Source organism: Cotesia glomerata, linkage group LG4 (genome assembly GCF_020080835.1).
Source record: "Cotesia glomerata isolate CgM1 linkage group LG4, MPM_Cglom_v2.3, whole genome shotgun sequence".
Taxonomy (NCBI): domain Eukaryota; kingdom Metazoa; phylum Arthropoda; class Insecta; order Hymenoptera; family Braconidae; genus Cotesia; species Cotesia glomerata.
The window spans coordinates 18,820,040-18,843,091 of NC_058161.1; the positions used below are offsets into that span (position 1 = coordinate 18,820,040).

The window sequence follows — 23,052 nt, forward strand, 5'->3', positions numbered from 1 at the left end:
TATACTTAAATAATTATTATCACGTTAAATTATTTTTATCAGAGACATCACCTAGAAGAGTGATTTGAACGAAACAGTTGCGCGCGCATCACGCCAGTCGCTGCACTGCGCTCAGCTGTTAGCATTCGCAAAGTTATTAATTATTTTGGACTAATAATTAATTGATTTTTATAAAAATGGTTGGTTCGTATGAACCAATAATGGGGCTGCCAAAAAAATATTTCAGGCAATCATCTTTATTAACTATAATTACCTCGATATCGATTTACGCACTTGCTCATGCACATTGAAAAAATCAATTAAGTTTGTCCGGTTTAGAATTTTGTTGCCAAACACTTCGTAGTAGGGACAGTAGACTATAATAAATAACAGTTGATTTATAATAAGTAATGATCAACTGCTAAAAATTACCATTTCAAACAGTAAAATCGTGATTTTACTATTCACTATATAATATTTACCATTTAAACGTTACAATTTACGCTTTACATGGAAGAAAATACTATTTCAAACAGTAATATTCGCTATGTAAATGTCTAAAATATTAAAGTATAATAATTAAGAATTCAGACTTTGATATTTATCATTTCGTACCTAAAAAATGATCTTATGATATGTAAAAAGTATAAAACAAAGTTAGTAAATTTCTAACTCAAGCATCGTCAATATTTACAAAGTAAAATGGTAAATTTTAAACGCAACGCTAAAAATCAAACTGTAATTATTGACTTGCTTGGACTGTTAAAATGTATATTTTAAAAGTATAATTTTTACTGTTTCGAATGTTAAATTCTCCCAGAGTGAGACCCCCTTCTCTTTCATCTGAGTTCCCCTTCTCCTCATAATATGGACTATATATTGAAATGGCAATTTTTACTGTTTGAAATTGTAATTTTTTAAGATGAACGAGTCGTTATTTACTATAGTGACAGCTACTAATCACTTATTTTGGATATTAAATTATAAATTGTGGCTTTTATACTTTCTACATTAAGTTCTGTAATATTTATATTTTTGCCACCCCGATGTCCGCTTTACTGTTTGAAACTATAAAAATTAACCGGAATCCAAGTGAATATTACAGTTTAATTTTTTCCGTGTATCTAAAAATCTTGATCAAATATAAATAGTATATTACAACCCAAGGCCAGAAAGTTGGATTTCCTGGTGTATGGGATACCGAGGCGTAGCCGAGGCCATCATATCACATACGTCAGGGTATCCAACATTCTGGTCATGGGTTATATACTATTTTTCTTGCTCTCCAGCCGAAAGTACGCAACCCTGTGGAAGGAGTTTTGCAAAACCGAGGCGAAGCCGAGGTTTTGCCGGGCGTGAGGGGGGCGCCGCCCGACTTTTGCAAAGCCGAGGCTTTGCTGGTCGGGGCAGGTATAAAAAAAAAATAAAAGTTAATAAATTGAAAAAAAATGTTATTTTAAACTTTACTAACAAATGCTCTGATTAAGAGTGATATCATGCACAGAATTTGTCACAAATATTTAAACTCATTCTAATTACAGATTTTATTTTTTTAAGTTGATTAAAAATTAGTTTTTAATTAAAATTCGACGGCTAAGAAAGATTTAAATTAAATTATCACAAGTTTGTAGAGTACATGGATCGTTTTATAAACATTGCTTTACTAACTATCAAAATATAAAAAAAAAAGCAAATAAAATTCACAAAACTATTGTTTTATTTTTTTAACTTTTTATATAAATTATTTGTGCAGTATTATTATTAAATAGTTCATTAACAATGATCTAGTTAAAAATTATTTTTATTTTTTTGACATTTTTTGGTTAGTTTATGCACTGACATGTTACATACAGACGATGTTGTGACTGTTATATATACAGTTGAAACTCGCTTTATAGGCCGGTCGCGCCACGAAAATGCGAAAGAAAGCGAGGTTCTGTGCTGCCGAGCCAGAAAATATGCGTAGCGCGCATGCGTTAGAGCAGGCCATAAAAGTTGCTCTTCCTGGAGTAAATTGCTGCCAGGAAGAGCGTACTTTCGGCTAGGAGAGCAAGAAATAGTATATTACATACCTAGGCCAGTAAAATAAGAAAAGTCTCAGATCACATGTAATTGTTGGCCGAGGCGAAGCCGAGGTTGACAAACATGTGATCTGAGGCTTTCTTATTTACTGGCCAAGGTGTGTATACTATTTTTCTGCTCGACGTAGCCGGAATGTGGCAACTTTGTTTAGCGCAGCGGTCAGAAAGTTGCCACTTTCCGGCCGGAGGGCAGAAAAATTTATTGTATAAAGTATTTATGATAATTTGAATTAAGAAAAAATGACTTGCACCAAGAATCGAATTTAAAGAAAAATTTTGACTTCGGCCAACACAACTTCGGTCTTCCTTCAGGCACCCGACAAATTTTCTTGAGCCAAGAATTTTGTTCTCTAGTTAAGAAATTTTTCTTTTTCTGTGAATATGGAATTTGCGAATATTTTCATGCTTATGATATATTTGACTAATTACATCACGAATAAATTGGCTTCACATATATTTCATCTGAATTTGATGTTAAGGTAGTTATTTTGAGTAATTTTAACTCAGAAAACAGAAAAATAATTCGGACAGCCTGGACCGGGAATTGAACCCGGATCTTTTGGTTACGCACTAAAGGCTCTTCCTGCTAAGCTATCTGAGTCACCTAATAAGTTTTTACTTCATTAAATTTTTTGATTAAAAAAAAAAAAAATTAGATAGAACAATTTTCGAATTTTCATCCGAAAATAAATTCTTTTTCTATCGAAAAAAATTTTTTTCAACAAGAAAATTGTTTTCAATTTTTAACAAATTAAAATTTAACTTTTTATAAAATAATTTTTTTTTTCAGTGTACGTTAAAATAACAAAAAAATCACACTATTAGAAAGAAAAATAATGACTAAATTTATTTACAATTTAAAACGAGATGAACATATAACGCCTTATAGACAACAACTATGCTGGTTGTCAAATCTAGAAGATTGTACTTCTTGGCAACGTACTTTTATAAATTATTAACCATCGGTAAGCCTATTTTTTTAAGAGAAATGTTCATCGATGTTGATTCTAGGCGTTCAGAAAGAATTGCAATTAAAAATAACAATGTAAATTTTTTAATACCTAAGTTCATAACATCTTGCTTAGAACATTCTTTTGTTATATCAGAAATACGGTTATGGCAAAAACTTCCACCGGATGTTTTAGATGCGAGTTCATTAGAAATCTTCAAAAAGAATTTGTTCAACTACCTTTTATCAAATGATTAATATTTTTAAGTTTATGTGCAATGTTATGATATATTATTTTGTTTAGCTAGTATTTACAAGATGTTAGTTAACTTTTACTCCAAATAAGAAATATACTTATTTAAATCTCATTAAATTTAATCATAAATTATTATTGTTAAGCTTAATTCATTCTTATATCACTTTATAGTTTTGTTTTTTATATACCTACACATGTTAATTTCATGTATAAATTGTATTATTTTGTAAATCTTCAGTTCCACAAGAATTATTATATTCTATACCTTGCCATTTGGACTGTGCCTTGGCATTTATTATTAATAAATAAATAAATAAATAAATTGTCAAAAATTTTATTTTCAATTAATTAATTGCTATTTTGACATAAAAAAGTCGTTTTAATCGCTAGGGTGAATTTTTAAATTTTTTTTTTAAAAGGGCAAACACGATAACTTTTTAAAAAATAAATTTTTCAACTCTATTTATTTTTTAATCTCTTCATCTGCCTTCTGAGAAGATACCAATTAAAAATTGTAGCTAAATATTGTTTTGTTTAATAATAATTAATTTTTTTCGGTTAGCAGTTGAAGAAATTTTTTGTCTATTAAGCAGCTACTTAAAAAAATTTATTTATAAATTTATTTGTCTGAAAAAAATATTCGCGGGAAAATTTAAACGCGTTTTAAAATTGAATTTTAAATAAAATTAATTTCTTGCAAAGGTATTTTAACGACGTTCGATATAAAATTGAAAATATTATTAAAGTTACTATTACAAAAATTTGAAAAAATTTTCAGCACAAAATAAAACCAAATTCTGCTAATTTTTTTAATTTGTATTAATTATTATAATTATTATTTATCAAATAAAAATTAGATCATAAATAAATAAGTATATCCTCATTATAGTTTTTCTATCAATATTAAAAGTTAATGCCTTTCTTTCTCATTAATTTTTAATTTTCTTTACACAAAGACCGTAAATTACTTTTGCCATTAATGACACATAACTTATAATCATAATACTCTCCCTACTTATAATCATAATACTCTCCAGCCTACATGCTGGGTACTGAGCAATAAATAATTCGTTAAAAGATCGAAGCGATTATCATACTTTCATTTTTTCCACAAAACCATACCTATTCATTAACTTCAATTGGTTATTGCCAATAGTGTAGAAAAAAATTTTTTTTATCGCATAAATCAATTACGCGTTCTTGGACATTAATGCTAAGAAATTAATCAAATAATTAATTAATTAAAAAAGACAAAATCTCTAATTTTTCTTTTAATAATTAATTAAAAAAAAAAAAGTCTTACTAATTTAATAAAAAAATTTTCAACTATAGGGGCATTCTATGCAAAATAGGGAAATAACTAAAATTAAAAAATTTCTCTAATTCATTCTAATTTAATCCTAATTTACTATTAAAAATCTATATTTTACTAATTTGTAAAGAAAATTTTTTTTAATCAATAAGAAAATCGATTTTTCTCTCCTAGTAACTTTTCAGCCGTACTAACTTGTATCCTGGTCAAATGTTGTTTTAATAATTTTAAGAACAAATTCATTTTATGTTTGTTATTAACTAACATATTTATTATTACAGTTTTAAGAACAAATTTTGTTTATGTTCGTTATTAATTAACACCTAAGTTTATCAAGATCGTGTTGTCAGCATGCTACATCCTTTATTTGTGTTTTTTAATTAGTTTTTTTTAATTATCCTGAATAATTTATAGTTAAATCGCGTGCCTAATGCCAAAAGGGTGGATAAAAGTTATACAAAACCAAAGGCTTTACAAAACCAAAAGGGCGTATAGTTTTTTTTTTTTGGTGCCAATCGTTTTGTAAACATGTTCTAAGCCTAAAAATGAAAAAAAAAATTTCCAAAGCCAAAAGGGCATATGTCTCAAATTATACGCGCTTTTGGCTTTAGAAAACTGAAAATTTAGTGATCTAAAGCCAAAAGGGCGTATAATTTTTAACTTCCCGTTAAGAAAATTAAAAATTTTCTAAAAGCGGGAAGTTATTGGTTTCACTCCGTTTTTAGAAAATAGAGTTTTCATCAGATCTATATTCAGCTATACTCAGCTCAAAAAATTTTTTAACGATTAGTTAATAATTTCTTACTTATAATACAATGTTTTTCATTCTATATATACATATTATGGATTTTAACTACAATTTTATGCAACGAATAGGAAGGAAATTGATAAAAAATATAAAATTTTAGTACGCGAAAAAATTTTTAATTCATATGCTTCTTTAATCATTGGACTGTCAAAAATGATGAAAATTTAAATTTACTACTATCGAAAATGTTGACTTTTTCAAAATTTTTTTTTTCACAAACTTTCTCCGGGCAATTTTGAAGACTATTGTTCGAAATTATGAAAAATCCTGATTTTTAACTTCCCGCTAAGAAAATTGAAAATTTTCAAAAATCGGGAAGTTATTGGTTTTACCCCGTTTTTCGAAAATCGAGTTTTCATCAGATCTCGACGTTTTGAGGTCCTAGGAAGCTTTCCTGACTATTCCCGCGAGGGTGTCACTATGTCTGTATGTATGTGTGTATATGTGTGTGTGTGTGTGTGTGTGTGTGTGTGTGTGTGTGTGTAAGTATGTAAACCTCATAACTTTTGAACGGTTGAACCGATTTCATCGCGGTTGGTGCCATTCGAAAGGGCTTCGCCAAACTTAGATTTCCTGTTAATTTGAACCGATTCGTACCGATAGATTTTGAGAAATTTGGAGAAATCTAAAAAAAAGTAGGAAAAAAAATTTTTTCTGAAGTGGTTTTTTTGGGATAACTTTTAAACGGTTCAACCGATCGATTCCAAAAACTAATCAGCTCTCAACCTTGAAAAACCACGTCGATCGCCGCCAATCCGGTCAAAATCAGTTGATTCGTTCGAGAGATATCGTGAACGAAAGAAAACCGAAAAAAGTGTTTTTTCAGAGTTACTCCGAAATTTCTAGTTTGACCAATTAAAACTTAGAAATTATTTATAAGGCTTAAAAAACTACGTAGAATGCCGCCAACCGCGTAAAAATCGGTTCATTCATTCAAAAGTTATTGCGGTATGAACATTCAAAAAATAGTGTTCTATGAAACTTCTATCAGACTTTTGAGCTCAAAGAGCTCAATAGCATAGAAAAGGTATCTTTTTGAGCTCGGAGAGCTTAAAACAACACACAGATTGTACTTTTGAGCTCGAAGAGCTCAAAAAAGCGGCCAGGTATTAACGGAATTAGCGGGAAGTTGCAGGGATGGCCTTTAGGGTCAACCGTTTTCCTAATTTTTTTTATACGCCCTTTTGGCTTTAGACCGATAATATCCTATACGGAGAAAAAAGTATTGCTATTATAGCGATCCAGCGGATCGTGAACGAAGTATCGTGATTAGCTCAAAACAGTATTGTCATATTCACCATACGAATACAGTTATGCTCGAAACAGTGAATACTGAATACCACGCTCAACTGTATAGTGAATATCTCAAAACGTTTTCTTACTACAGCGAAACGGATCGTGATTATCACTATCCATGACGCGTTCAGCGCCACCACACATAACCAAGTCTGAAACTTACTAGTTTATTTATTTACAATTTTGGTGATGAAATAGCGATAATTGCACCAATTTATATTAACAGCGTTATGGACAATTGGGTTGTTGATAAATTACTCGAGTGGAATCTTGAAAAACTCGTGTCGTTTTTTGAAGGTCTAGTAAAGAAATAAATCTTCCTATGTTAACTGTGTTAATGCTGTGTCCGTGGTTATTGTATATAATTCTACTGCGTTGATAAAGAAAAACAATGAACATTATATATTGTATTAAATAAATAACATTTGTCTTTTCATAAAAGGTTTTTTTAGCATAAATAATTTGATCCCATACTACTTTACGCAAAAATATGTTATTTTTTTTATAAAGTACATGGAGTAATAAAGAAGTAAAAATTCCATTAAAAAATATTTTTCTTATGATAAAAATAATTGCGTATTTTTAATGAATATATCAATAATACAAATTTCTAGGCTAATATTTTTAAAAATCAAAAAAAAAAGTCATAAAATAAATTCCAACTGCTGTCAGTCATTATTTAAACATTTTTAAACCTAACCTAATTCTTGACTGTCATATAAACTACACAAAAATTTTAAACTAATCAAGCTATACAAGGAATTCGTATTTATGTTTATAACAATAATATACGAAAAAACTAAAAAAAAAAATAATCTGCAAACATATAATTAACATTTAATCAAAAACAACTAATAATAATCTATAAACCGTAGCAATACAGACATTCGATATCCGAATCCATGTGGATCGTGATAATCACGATCCACTAGATTGGACATATGCGCATCTAAAATATAGTCATACGTGGATCATGATCATCACTATACTGTATCGCGATAATAGCAACACTTTTTTTCTCCGTGTAAAGCCAAAAGGGCGTATATCTTAAGATACGCCCTTTTGGCGTTAGTACGTCAAAAATTTTTTTCTGCAGATCTGTTTCGAGCGATTCTAAAAAGAATGGCAAAAAAAAATTTTTTTACGCCCTTTTGACATGGAATCCTATCTAACTGCTGCAATACGCCCTTTTGGTATTAGGCACGCGAAATATATAAACAATAATGTTTCTAAGGTTGAAATAATATAAAAGTCTTTTTAATAAATAACTTGATGTAGACATTTTGTACTTGTCCCACCAGTCACAATAAAAACAAATTTTTTTAATTGTTTCTACGTAGGTAATCAGTCTAATTCTTCATGATATCGAATGTTTGTAGGATTAATTTTGTATTGAGCGGGAAGTATTCTTTAAAAGTTTAGTGGTCGAACTGAAATTCGACTTTAAGTATACCTTTGGTAAGAGTGAAGGATTTTTCAATGTCCCAACAGTCGCACTCAGTCAAATGATAATTACGAGAAACTTAAAAAGTAATCGAGGTTTTTGACAAAGGGATGTTGTTAATTAGTTATTCTTCTATATTATAAGATTAATTTTACTATAGTATAACTTTCAGTCACATAATTATAGCTTATAATTAATAGAATTCCAGAGTCAAATGTCCCACTAGTCACTATGGAATGCCCCTCCAACAAAAAATTAAAAAATTAATTAAAAATCACAATAATTAAAAAATAATTCTTGCAATAAATAATACTTTATTTTTTTATCGGCATAAATATCAAAGTTACCGTTAAGATATCTCTTAATTAAGAGTTCTAATGCGTGTAGTGTAGGTCATGTGTCGGAAGTGATTAATTATTCGATTAGTATACCCCCCAGCTGTCTATGAACACATACAGTTTAATTTAATTCAATGAAAATAAATAAGTGAATGAATGAACTGACATTTACTATTATTTCGTTGTACCTGCTACAACTATGATTAGAGTATGAATATAAATATACTAATATATGAATATAAATTAATAATGCAGAATCATGATATTATATTCTGTTTTTTTTTTTTTTTTTTTTTTTTTGCCGTGAATTTATAATCTATTTCTTAGCTACTCGGAGTTAACATTGTAGTATTATTATTAATACTAAATTACATATTTATAGAATCTAGAGACAAGAGATAATAATTCCATGCTAATCGCTTGAATAATTAGTAATAAATTATAGAATTTAGATTACTGTTCTCTTAACATCAAGGTGATAGATATGAAATTTTTTTATTCTGCTGATCTAATTATTGACGGTAAAAATCTGTATTATTAAGAGAATAAGAAAAATTTTGTGACTAGGATAGTCATATAATAAAATCGATTTTTTTCGTGACATTTAGTGTAATTGCAATGGTCTTGATTCGAATTTGTGCCTTTTCAAGGTTTTATATCATTCTCACCGATAGTCAATTTATTATAATAAGTATTTAGGCTGCATTCGAAAATTCTCTATCTCTAGATACATACTGAAGAAATGACCTTGTATCTTGTGAACTATTGACATTTTTAAAGATATAAGCTCATCTTGATGTTACATTCATCAAGACCTTTCATTTGAGTACCCACATCAATTTTTCATATATTTATATATATTATATATATTAGGGTGTGTCAATTTTAGGCGACTTTTTTTTTTCAACGAAAAAACAGGCTGAAAACTTGCATGAAGGTGAGAACAGAAGCCTGTTCAAAGCGAAGCTCTTAATATTAATATTTAGAGGTGTCTGTCCCTAATTTTTCATTTCCCATTTAAATAACATAGAAAAAAAAATTCTTTTTTTTGTTTATTTTTCTAGCTTGGCATACGCACCTCATATATATAAGTCAATAGCATATTATTGTAGATAATTTGACGCTCTACAAAAAAGGTCTCTTACACTTTTATCATAAAGACAGCCGTTCTAAAGTTATTCAGACGTAAACTTCTAAATGTATAAAATTTTGATTATTCAAGTATCAAACTGATACAAATTAATTTATTACTGTCTTAAAAGTTATTTTTATATGTAGAATTGGTTCTGATGCGCTAACATTTTCATAAAGCTTAAAAAAAAAATTACTCATGTATCAAATTTTTTTCTTTTTTATTTCATTTACTGTAAGAAAATTATTATTATGATTATTATTAATGATATACATTATTATTAATGATTATTCGTTAATTTATTCAAGAATTATTGCACTTCGAAAGTTCAAAAAATAGTGTTCTATGAAACTTTTATCAGACTTTTGACTTGAAGAGCTCAAAAACCTCATAAGTGCAATTTTAAGCGCTTAGATATGGAATTAGCGGAAGTTGCAGGGATGGTCTTTAGGGTCAACCGTTTTCCAGATTTTTTTGTGATAAATGAGCGTTATGAGACGTGCACTTTTCTGATTTTCCAAACTTATCTTTTCTCTCCGTGTAGAGTAATAAATTGTTAATTCCGTGAAACTTTTCAAAAATTTAATTCATTCAACTCGGATCATGATTTTCTTACAGTAAATGAAATAAAGAAGAAAAAAATTTGATACATGAGTAATTTTTTTTTAGCTTTATGAAAATATTAGCGCATCAGAACCAATTATCCATATAAAAATAATTTTTAAGACAGTAATAAATTAATTTGTATCAGTTTAATACTTGAATAATCAAAATTTTATACATTTAGAAGTTTACGTCTGAATAACTTTAGAACGGCTGTCTTTATGATAAAAGTGTAGGAGACCTTTTTTGTAGAGCGTTGAATTTTCTACAATAATATGCTATTGACTTATATATATGAGGTGCGTATGCCGAGCTAGAAAAATAAACAAAAAAAAGAATTTTTTTTCCTATGTTATTTAAATGGGAAATGAAAAATTAGGGACAGACACCTCTAAATATTAATATTAAGAGCTCCGCTTTGAACAGGCTTCTGTTCTGACCTTCATGCAAGTTTTCAGCCTGTTTTTTCATTGAAAAAAAAAAGTCGCCTAAAATTGACACACCCTAATATATATGTTTATATGAAAAATATATTAAAATACATGTGGGTACTCAATTGAAAGCTCTTGATGAGTGTAACATCGGGATGAGCTTATATCTTTAAAAACGTCAATATTTAAGAAATGACCTTATATCTTGTGAACTATTAACATTTTTAAAGATATAGGCTCATCCCGACATTACACTTGTTGAGACCTTTCATTTGAGTACCTACATCAATTTTTCACATATTTTATATATTTATATATATTAAAGGAAGGGGGGGGGGGGCAAAATGGGCCCCTTAAGAAAAAAATGTTGATATCCTTAGTGTTTTTCTCTGGTTTTACTTTTTTTTAGTCCCTTGCCAAGTATTTGCTCTGTTCACTAAAAATGAAACATTGAAAATGTCGGGCAAAATGGGCCACCTTCAGAAAATTTTTATAATATGAGTTTTTCAGCTCGTTTTACTTTTTTTGCCTTTTACTGAGTTTATGGTATTAATTTTTTTGTGTATATTGAAATTATAAAATTGAGAAAGGTGGGGTAAAACGGGCCCCCCAAAAAACTCAATATGTTTCTTACTTATTTTATATTTTGAATTTTTTTTATTATGTATTCAGTATAAAAAATTAGGATAACAATAGACCCTAAAAGCCATCCCTGCAACTTCCCGCTAACTCCATACCTAAGCGCTCCACATTTCACGCCAAAAGCAATAATAAATCAGGTAAAAAATGTCGGAGTAATTTAAAAAAAAAACGCGTTTTTTGAATTATTTCGACAACGGTATCTCTCAAATTAATCAATCAATTTCAGTCGCGTTAACGGTGATCAACGCGGGTTTCTAAGCTTAAAAACCGATCAGTTTTTCGAATCGATTGGTAAAGCCAATAAAAATGTATCACAAAAAAAAAAGTTTTTTAGAATTTTTTTGACGATATCTCACAAATGAATATTCCGATTTAAAAAAAAGTTAAAGGCATTATATGCAGTCTTTCTAGAACAAAAAGATTATTTATCACTAACCAAATAATCGGACGTGAAATTTCAAATATGTGTTAAAAAATTAATTTTTTAATTTTTTTAAATTAAATATCTCTTGAACCATTTAATCGATTTTGACGTTATTGACGGCGATTGAAGTGATTTTTTAAGCTCTAAAAATCATCTCGTAGAATCAAAAACGATCCAGGAATAAATGTCGGAGTTATGTAAGAAAAAAAGATAAAAAAACACTTTTTCCCTGATATTTTGTTCACGATACGTCACAAATGAATCGACCTATTTTGATCGCGTTGACGGCAATCGACGCAGTTTTTTAAGCTTAAGAGTTTATTAGTTTTTGAAAACGATTGATTCAGCAGATTGAAATTTATTAAAAAAAAAAAAAACATTTTCTGAAAATTTTATTTTCGAGATTACTCAAAATCTATTGGCCCGAATTACCTTAAATATTATAAAATATTTAGGGGCAAAGAAACTCTTTCGATTGCTGTCAATCCCGTTTGAATCAGTCGAGCCGTTTGAAAGTTATGAGAGGTTTACGTTCATACACACACAGACACACACAAACACACCATCGCAAAAATAGTCAGGGAAGCTTCTGTAAAATAAATAGTTTTTTAACAAAAAATATAGTAAATAATGCTGTTATTTAACTCGCGACCTAGTTCGTACTTAACCTATATAATTTTTTCTATAATTCAAAAATTCTAGAACACGTTTAACTGAAAAATATTCTTTGGTTATTAAAGTCTAATCAGCCCATTATACCTCCAAAACACTTCGAGAGTTGAAAATGTTGGGGGCCCATTTTGCCCCCTTTCCCTATATATATATATATATATATATATATATATTGGGAAAGTGGGTTTTGTAGACCGTCAATCACGCAAAAACTACTGAACATATTGACATGGGACTAGGACCATTCGACGCGGAATGAATTGTAGATGGTTATAGGCTACTTATTTTTCGAATTCCATCAATCCTTCACCATTTTATTTCTATTTAACTTAGATAAACATTTTTCCCGCCCATAAAACAAAAGACGAGCATTTTTCTTTAATTCATTTGTTTTTTTATCGGAAGGGTATTACGTTTTTTTTTTTTTTTTTTTTTTGAGAATTTAGTTCCATCTACCATCGCGTGGGCGGATGCGTGGGCAGAAGTATGGGCGGATGCGTGGGTGGAAAATTTCACTAATTATTTCATTTAGGCATGAAGGGTATTACGTTTTTTTTTTTTTTTTTTTTGAGAATTTAGTTCCATCTACCAACGCGTGGATGGATGCGTGGGCAGATGCGTGGGCGGATGCGTGAGTGTAATATATATAAGCGAAATAGGGTTTCTTTGACTAAAGTTGACGTCAAAACTACTGAAGCTATCGGGATGGGACTGCTACCATTCGACGCGAAATTTTCCGTAGATGGTTATGGGTTACTTATTTTTTGGATTTCATCAACCATTTGTCATTTTTTTTACGATTTACTTTTACATACATTTTTTCCCGCTAAGAAAAACAAAAGATTCTCATTTTTTATTCATTTGTTTTTAATACGATTTTCTTTTGTTTTTATTACATAACCTTGATATTTCATTGATTTAACGTCATTTAAAAAAAGTTTAAGAAAAAGAAGCTTATTATTTTTGGTGAACTAAGTGTCGAAAATTTATGTTTATATGCTGATCGTATGTTTGGTTATGATAATTATCTGAAAATTAATTGGTTTCATGAAATAAAATAGTTAGATATCTATGAAATCTACTGAAAATGTTGTTGTTTATAAACTAGAACTTTTTGAAACATGAAACTTCAACCATATCTATTGAGATTTAATAACATTTACTAAAAATTTCCTTACAGCAAACGTCTCTTTAGCAGCGGGAAAAAAGTAATTGCTAGGTTTCCAAAACTTAACATTACATGTAGTAATTCGGTCAACGGATTAAGAATTTTATATACATATTATTTTTGCTGATTACATAACTTATAAATTGTTCTTATTGCCGGATCGCGGGAATGTATCTGATTAAAATGAATGCATTTTCCAAACACTGGGTATGTGAAAAATAGATTTGGCTACTTATTTAAATAGAATTAGTAAAAAACATGCTAAATTTATTTTCTATAAAATATTGATGTCACTGAGAAAATTTTAAATAACAAAAAAATTCTTTGCAATTGAAGCTAGACAGATTTCAACTTTACTTATGAGACTTGCAGTGACTTTAACTAAAATTTCAATACTCATTTGGAATCTGTACAAATCAAAACAATACTCTAATTAAATTTCAAGTCTAGATCTAAAAATGCAATTTTATAAAGCGCCCAGCGAAGCGGGCGGGTAACAGCTAGTATATATATATATATATGGATATGTGAAAAATATATGAAAAATTGATGTGAGTACTCAAATGAAAGGTTTTGATGAGTGTAACATCGAGATGAGCTTATATCTTTAAAAATGTCAATAATTAAGAAATGACCTTATATTTTGTGAACTATCGTCATTTTTAAAGATATAAGCTCACCCCGACATTACACTCGTTGAGACCTTTCATTTGAGTACCTACATCAATTTTTCACATATTTTATATATTATGTATGGGTGATTCTCTGTAAAGACGTCTTAAATCTGTACAGAATCGTCCGACCAAATTATTTTTGATTTTATTAGAAAAATAATTAACAAGGGCTACAAAACTATCAGCTTAATCATAATAAATAAACAGCCGAATTAATTTTTGCTTTTTCGATATTTGTGTATCTTTTGCCATATAACATCACAGGGGACTGCTTGCCAGAGGACTGTTTTTTTTTTATCAAATTGAGAAAAATCAAGCAAACTATTTCAATGCATTCAACTTTTCAAGTTCTCAATGAATGTTTACATTAATTAGAATAATATTAAGACTTATGGATCTAATTTTATAAATAAATTATAAATAAAAATAGTTGCCAGGGGACTGAGTTTTGAAGTGTCCCAGACACATATTTCCAGCACAAACGGTGTTTTGACACTAAATAAAATTCCGATAAAGCGCTAACAGCCCTATAGTTATTAACTCAAGGCTAGTTAGGTCCTTATAAACCTTACAAAAGGCAAAATAACACGCTGGATTTTTTTTTTGGCTTTGAACTTCTGACGGGGGACTGTTCTTAAAATGCCTGGGACAAACTTTGGTTTAATGAATTTAATGAAACAAATTAATTTCGGGACTTTTTATTGAAGAAGATTGTTAGTTAACTAATTAAGTTTATAAACATTATGGACCAAATTATATATTATTGACTAATAACTTAAAATTTAATCTAAAGTTTCAATTTTGGGAATGGGACAGCCCAGGGGACTGATATTTCGGTGGTTTACGAATTTATACCGAAAAAACCAAAATTTATTTCATTTTAGTTTTCAATACTCCAAATAAAAATGTTTTTTTACTTTCGTAATAGATTTTTTTTAGTAACAAAATATCAATTTTTCTAATAAAAAAATGCCTGGGACAGCAAAAAACATCCTTACAGAGAATCACCCATATATGTATACAGGGTGTCCCAAAGGTCACGGACGCCATTGTAGCATCTGATGAAAAAAATAATTCTGAGACGAAAAGTCCTCAGCCATTTTTCAATTAACCGCATAGATAATTAATTATTAACTAAAAATAACGTCTCTTTATTTGTTAGAGAGGGAGAGAGCGCCAGTGTCCAGTAAAGTATGTGCCAAACAAAGACACAACTAACTGTATGACTAACTAATTTCTATAGCTAACGTAGTCACACATATTTACTTACACATTCACACGTGCAAGCGTCTTCGTTGGAACGCACTTGACTTGACACTAGCGCTCTCTCTCTAACGCATAAAAGGACGTTATTTTAATTAATAATTAATTATCTATGCGTCTGATTAAAAAATGGCTAAGGACTTTTCGTCTCAGAATTATTTTGTTTATCAGATGCTACAATGGCGTCCGTTACTTCTGGGACACTCTGTATATGAAAAATATATCAAAAATGCATATGGGTACTCAAATGAAAACTCTTGATGAGTGTAACATCGGGATGAGCTTATATCTTAAAAAACGACAATAGTTAAAAAAGTACAGTGCAATTTAACAAAAGTCATTATTTAATAAAGCAAAATTTTATTTATTTATAGTTCACAAGTCACGGCAGTCACATAGTGACTACAAGGTTTGCTATAGTAAAATTCTAAAAGATAAAATTTATAAAAAAGTTTACTATTTATTAGAACAGTAAATAAAGTTAAAAAATAAAATGCGCTCATCACTAGAAACTTTAATCCGGAACATAATCATCCGAAAAATCGAGTTTGCGCTCCAAGGAAACATTGAAGCATTGCCACCCTCAATCGAGAACGAGATAAACACTCCCGAGTTCCCGGAAAAGTTGAAAAACTGGAGTAAAGAAGAAATTGATAACAGAGAAATCCAGTCGTTGTGCGACAACGCAGTTACAATCCTCCAATATTGCTCGCGTCATAAAAATGATGTAACAAGCGAATACGTGACGGAATTCGTGAAGAAATTGCACGAAAAATTGATAACCGATTTTGATTTTAACAACCAACCGGAACAGTTCCATTGGACCGAAGTATCCAAAGGTATCACGCGATTCTTGGCAACTTACATTTCGCTCGCCAATCTCGAAGATAACGCGGAAATAAAACGTTCGATTTGTCACGAAGTTATTAGCAAAATGACTCCACCATTGAGTCCCAAGCTTCCTTGGACGTACAAAAGCTCTGATACTATTATCAGTCTATCTTTGCCCCGTGTCTTCACCTATTTCCTTTACGACGAAGACAAGTTGAAAGAAGAAGTTAAAGATGGTATTTTCGTGATTGTTGGAGAACAGTATAACAATTTGCACAATAATGAAGAATTGAGAGATAATTTTGGATATTATAAGTTTTACGATAGTTTGTATACTTATTACCTGGCTGCTATTAAAGACACTCGTTTGTTAGATTATAGAAAAATTTACGATAATGATGATAACAATGGCGAAGTTTGATAAATATTGAAAGACATTACAAAAGATTATTGAAGAAATTTAATTTTCATTTTTGCACGACTCATGATGCGAAGCATCGGATTACTATTTTTATTACTATCGGCAACTATTTTTATTATACCCTTGTTAGTTCACAAAATCAAGATATTTTGCTTACTATTGTCAAGATTATTTAATGGAGATTAATTCCATAATTTTCAAAAATTTATTTAGTGCAATAGAAACGGCAAAAAACATCCAAATAGTTTAAAAAATTTTTCCGTCCAAGTATGAAACTTGTAAACACTGTAACTTGTACGGAAAAAAGTAAACTATAATAAATAACAGTTGATTTATAATAAGTAATGATCAACTGCTAAAAATTACCATTTCAAACAGTAAAATCGTGATTTTACTATTCACTTTATGATATTTACCATTTAAACGTTACAATTTACTCTTTACACGGAAGAAAATACTATTTCAAACAGTAATATTTGCTATGTAAATGTCTAAAATATTAAAGTATAATAATTAAGAATTCAGACTTTGATATTTATCATTTCGTACCTGAAAAATGATCTTATGATATGTAAAAAGTATAAAATAAAGTTAGTAAATTTCTAATACAAACAACGTCAATATTTACAAAGTAAAATGGTAAATTTTAAACGCAACGCTAAAAATCAAACTGTAATTATTGACTTGCTTGAACTATTAAAATGTATATTTTAAAATTATAATTTTTACTGTTTCGAATGTGAAATTCTCCCAGAGTGAAACCCCCTTCTCTTTCATCTGAGCTCCACTTCTCCTCATAATATGGACTATATATTGAAATGGCAATTTTTACTATTTGAAACTATAATATTTAAAGATGAAAGAGTCGTTATTTACTATAGCGACAGCTACTAATCACTTATTTTGGATATTAAATGATGAATTGTGGCTTTTATACTTTCTACATTAAGTTCTGTAATATTTATATTTTTGCCACCCCGATGTCCGCTTTACTGTTTGAAACTATAAAAATTAACCGGAATCCGAGTGAATATTACAGTTAACTTTTTTCCGTGTGCCAAAAAATCCATTAATTGAATCAAATTTTTAATTTCCCGCTAAGAAAATCTCAGATTTTCAAAAATCGGGAAGTTATTGGTTTTACCCCGTTTTACAAAAATCGAGTTTTCATCAGATCTCGACGTTTGAAGGTCACAGGAAGCTTCACTGACTATCCCCGCGAGGGTGTCACTATGTCTGTATGTATGTATGTGTGTATGTATGTATGTACGTATGTGTGTGTGTGTGTGGGTGTGTGTGTGTGTGTGTGTGGGTGTGTGTGTGTGTGTGTGTGTGTGTGTGTGTGTGTGTGTGTGGGTGTGTGTGTGTGTGTGTAAGTATGTAAACCTCTCATAACTTTCAAATCGCTTGACCAATTCGATCGCGGTTGGCGCCATTTGAAAGAGCTTGTCCAAACTTAGATTTTGGATATAATTTGGACCAATTCGGGCCGATAGATTTCGAGAAATCTAAAAAAGTCTGTAAAAAAAATTTTTTTCAAAAGTGGTTTTTTTGGAATAACTTTCGAACGGCTTTATCGATCAACTCCAAAAACTAATCAGCTCTTAACCTTGAAAAACCACGTCGGTCGCCGCTAATCCGGTCAAAATCGGTTGATTCATTCGAGAGATATCGTGCAGGAAAGAAAACCCAAAAAAGTGTTTTTTTTGAATTACTCCGAAATTTCTAGTTTGATCAATTTAAACTTAAAGATTTTTCAAAAGGTTTAAAAAACTGCGTTGAATGCCGCCAATCGCGTAAAAATTGGTTCATTCATTCAAAAGTTATTGCGGTTTGAAAACTCAAAAAATAGTGTTTTATCAAACTTTTATTAGACTTCTGAGCTCGAAGAGCTCAAAAGCATATAAATGTTATTCTGTTTGAGCTCGGAGAGCTCAAAACAACACATAAACTGTATTTTTGAGCTCGAAGAGCGCCCAAAAACGGCATAAGTGCAATTTTAAGCATCCAGGTGTGGAATTAGCGGGAAATTGCAGGGATGGCCTTCAGGGTCAACCGTTTTCCTAATTTTTTTTATTTAATTCTTTGAAGGAATTGCAAGCCTCCTTAACTCAAAGTTTTTACAATAATTACAATAATTATCAATCTTTTACTGAAGTAATAAAATTAGATTTAATAATATTCATCTTAGCACAACTCACAGTGAAAAAATTAAACATGATTAAGTTTATTAAATTTATATAAAGTTACCTAACTTTATGAAGATTAAAAAGTAATCAGACGGAACCTAAGAGCGGATTTCAAAATATAAAATTATTTATTTAAAATCACAAGAATTTTAAATCCGCAGGCCAGTAAAAAAAATATAAGCTATTCTATATTATTCTATATAATTAATTTAATTTTTTATTATGAACTATCACATCCATTAATCATAAGCAATACATTAAAGTGTTATTTATTTATAAAGTATGCGGAAAGTTATTATACTGCGAGAAACCTTTTGAATGTATAGATGCGGGTTTTTATTTTTTCTGCAACCGGTATGCAACTTGTATCTCGCCGCTTTAAGAGAGGTGAATAAACTATCAACACCTGAGGCCAGAAAAATTTTCCTTGGATTTTAAAGGACGATTTATTTCAAGTTTTTTATGAATAATAAAATTTCGATGGAACGCAGGTCTGAAAAATTAACCAGGTTTATTTTAGTAAACAAAAAAATTTTTTTTTTGAGGTAAATAAAACTTGTGGAACCTGTTCAATTGTTGCTGGGAATATGTTTGATTTTTTAGAAATAAAAACAAATTTTTTTATTTTTAAATAAAAAAAAAAATTTTTTTTCTAAACTTCACAATTTAATAGATTTATTTTTTGGTATATATTAATATTTTTTTTTATTATTGAAAAAAAAAAATTACTAATCAAGAGAAAATTTCTTTAACTAATAAAATTATTTTAAAGAGTCTAATCAAGCAAAATTTATTATTTTAAGAATTTTTTTTTCTAAAATCAAAAAGATCGTTTTTCAAAATTATGGTAAATATTCTTAAGTAGGGTCAATAATTTTAATTTTCATTTTTTTTTTAACGAAATTTCTATTTTATTTTATTGATATATTTTTTTTAAATACATAAAAAATTGAACAATTTAAAAAAAAAAATTGATTATCACAATTTTAACAAATTTTCAAAAAAATTTATAAATTTTTTAGAGAATTGTGATATTCAATGTTTGTCTTTTTAAAAAATTATATATCAAAATATCAAAAAAAGATAAAATCGAAATTTTATTCAAAAACATGAAAGCCAAAATTTTTTCCAACTTTGGAAAGCAAAAAAGCTATCGAAATCTTTATTTTTTTCTTTTACGACATTTTTTATCTTGAATCCGACGTAAAAAAAAAAGCAGAATAAAAAAAAATTTGAAAATGTTCATTTTTCACCTAATTATAGCCCAAAATGGGATTGACCCCACTTGTTAACAATTACCAAAATTATTTACTTGATTCAATTTCTTTTTAACTTCCCGCTAAGAAAAATTGAAAATTTTTTTTTCAATAAACATTTTTTATTTTTTTTCATCACCAAACATTCAATTAAAAAATTAAAAATCTTGTTTTTTTCGGCTTTTTTTATTATTATTATAAAAATTTCCACCATGACTTTTTTTTGTAAAGCATGTCAAATAAAAATGACTTAAATGAGAAAATTAAATAAATTAATCATAAAAATAAATTATTATTCAATCATAAGGCTCTAATTTGTCTATTCTTACACTTGTTAATGGATTTTCAATAGTGCTAGTACAAAATATATATTCTTAAATATCGATTTATAATAAATCTAATTTTATAAAAAATTTTATTTTAGTTTTTTAAAACCTTATTCACTTCCCAGAAATTAATTTTTAAAAATTACGGAAAAAATTTGTAAAATTTTATAGAGCCCTAATTTTTGTTCAGCAATATAAATTATTTATTTTTCTGTTGTAAAGATTACAATTTCAATTCTAAATAATTTTTTTTTTATTTTAAAAATTTTCCATTTAAAATAAAAATTTAATTTTCCAGTTAAACACACAAAGTTACAGAAAAATAGTATAAAAATAACTTGAAGGACACTTAGTTTTCCACAAAAAAAGTTCTTAACACTAATACGATAAACTGGATTGTTTAAATGATACAGATCATTTAACAAATTAATTAAAAAAATTTTATTAAACTTTTAAATATTAAAAATATTGCTTTTTTTAGTTATTAAAATTTTCTTCATTTAATTTATAATTAAAAAAAAAAAAAATTGTATTAAATATTTAACAAAAATTTTTTTAACGCAAAATGTTTTACCTAAAAATTGAAAATTTATAAAAATTATCCTAAATTTAATTATGATTTTTTTTTTTAATATTTAAATTAATTACAACCGAACAAAGATTAAAAATTAAATATTAATATATTTTCTTGACCCAAAAATTTTAATTAATAAATATAAGATTATTAATATTTGTTTCTATTATTGAAAAAAAAAAATTACTAATTAAGAGAAAAATTCTTCAACTAAAAAAATTTTATTTTAATTTTTTAAAATCTTTTTCACTTCCCAGAAATTTATTTTTAAAAATTACGGAAAAAATTTTTTAAATTTTATAAAGCCCAAATATTTGTCTAGCAATATAAATTTTTTATTTATCCTTTGTAAAGATTTCAATTTCAATTCTAAATAATTTTTTTTTATTTTTAAAATTTTCCTTTTAAAATAAAAATGAAATTTTACAGTGAAACGCACAAAGTTACAAAAAAATAGCATAAAAATAATTTGAAGGACATTTAATTTCCTAGAAAATAAGTCCTTAGAATTAAAACAAGAAACTAGATTGTTTAAAAGATACAGATTATTTTAGAAATTAAAAAAATTTTATTAAATTAATTTAATTTAAAAAATACTGCTTTTTTTATTATTTAAATTTTCTTTAATTAACTTATAAGTATTTAAAAAAAAATTAAATATTTAACATAAATTTTTTTTGACTCAAAATTTTTTGCGCGTATAATTAAAAAATTTCTAAAAATTATCCTGAATTTAATAATGATTTTTCTTAGATGATTAAAAATGTAATAATTATCTATTTCTTCACCCAAAAATTTTAATTAATAAATAAATAAAAACTCTAATATTATTAAGGATAAAAAATAAATACATGACACATGAAATAGACAACTAGAACATAACTTTCATCATGGGAACATATATAATAAAATAATAGCTGAAAGGAAGTTTACGAAATGCATTTAGAATTGGGTGAGAGGTTTGTAAGCATGAAAGTACCTTACCGCTAGCACTAATGATAAAAGTGAGAGTTATCTTATGCTTGGTTAGCTCTACTCCGAAAAATTCAATTATTATGAAAACCTTTAATTTACTGGGTGATTAATTATAAAAAAAAAAAACAAACAAACTTGTACTCACTTTAGAAGGTTTTAATTTTCACAAACAGAATTTTTAAAAAATTTTTCACTTCACTAGCACTAGATTAATTTATTATTCGCTCAGATTTGCTCACTATAATTCAAACTGATCCGAAGATCGAGTGAGAATAAAATAGGATTAATATTAATAAATTTAAATATTAAAACGCGGTGGTCTTAATAACAGTGGGGTATTTCGAACACAGTTAACCGTGAGATTGTGAGCCGGTGCTGATAGTTACACGAACTTTTATACGAAAGTGAGTACTGTGTTGGGAAGACCCCACAACACTGACTCCTAACTATCCTTCCTTTATGCCTGACACATTATATTATTGTGACGCTATTTAAATTTGTTTAACCGTAGGCTAATTTACGCTGTGCTTTTATAGTAACACTCTTTTATATTTAAATTACTTAATAATATTCGCTATTCAACTGTGTCCGGGTTCTTTTATTTACGTATTTTTTAACTATTAAGTGAAAATTAACAAATTTTATTCATTATATTCACAGTAAAAAATTTTGCGTCATTGCGTCAAAAAATTTTGTGTTAAAAAATTTTGTGTTAAATATTTAACACTTTTATGTGTAAATTTAACATTAATTGTGTATAATTAATTATTGGGTTAATTTTATGGATATAGTATTTAATATGGTCCTACGCAATTCTCTGTAACCAATTATAATGCAAAAAAAAAATATCTAGCTATAATTTTACGGCTATAACACCAGCGGTCACCCATCCAACTATTAACCCTGCTCAATGCTGCTTAACTTTAGTGATCTCTGTGCGTCTTGAAGTTTCTGTCTGCTGTGCTGCTGTCTTAGATGACAATGATTGTATGATCTACATAATGTATC

General features: G+C 28.3%; 1 protein-coding gene across 1 annotated transcript in view; it reads right to left on the reverse strand.

Annotated features, from left to right (window-relative positions):
- LOC123262594 (mycosubtilin synthase subunit C) overlaps nucleotides 1-22,484 on the reverse strand; it is a 42,559-nt gene extending 20,075 nt beyond the window's left edge. The window contains exon 1 of the mRNA XM_044724842.1: nucleotides 22,190-22,484. The gene's annotated coding sequence lies outside the window, so the exon portion shown is untranslated. The remainder of the gene's footprint in view (nucleotides 1-22,189) is intronic.
- Nucleotides 22,485-23,052: the final 568 nt, after the last annotated feature.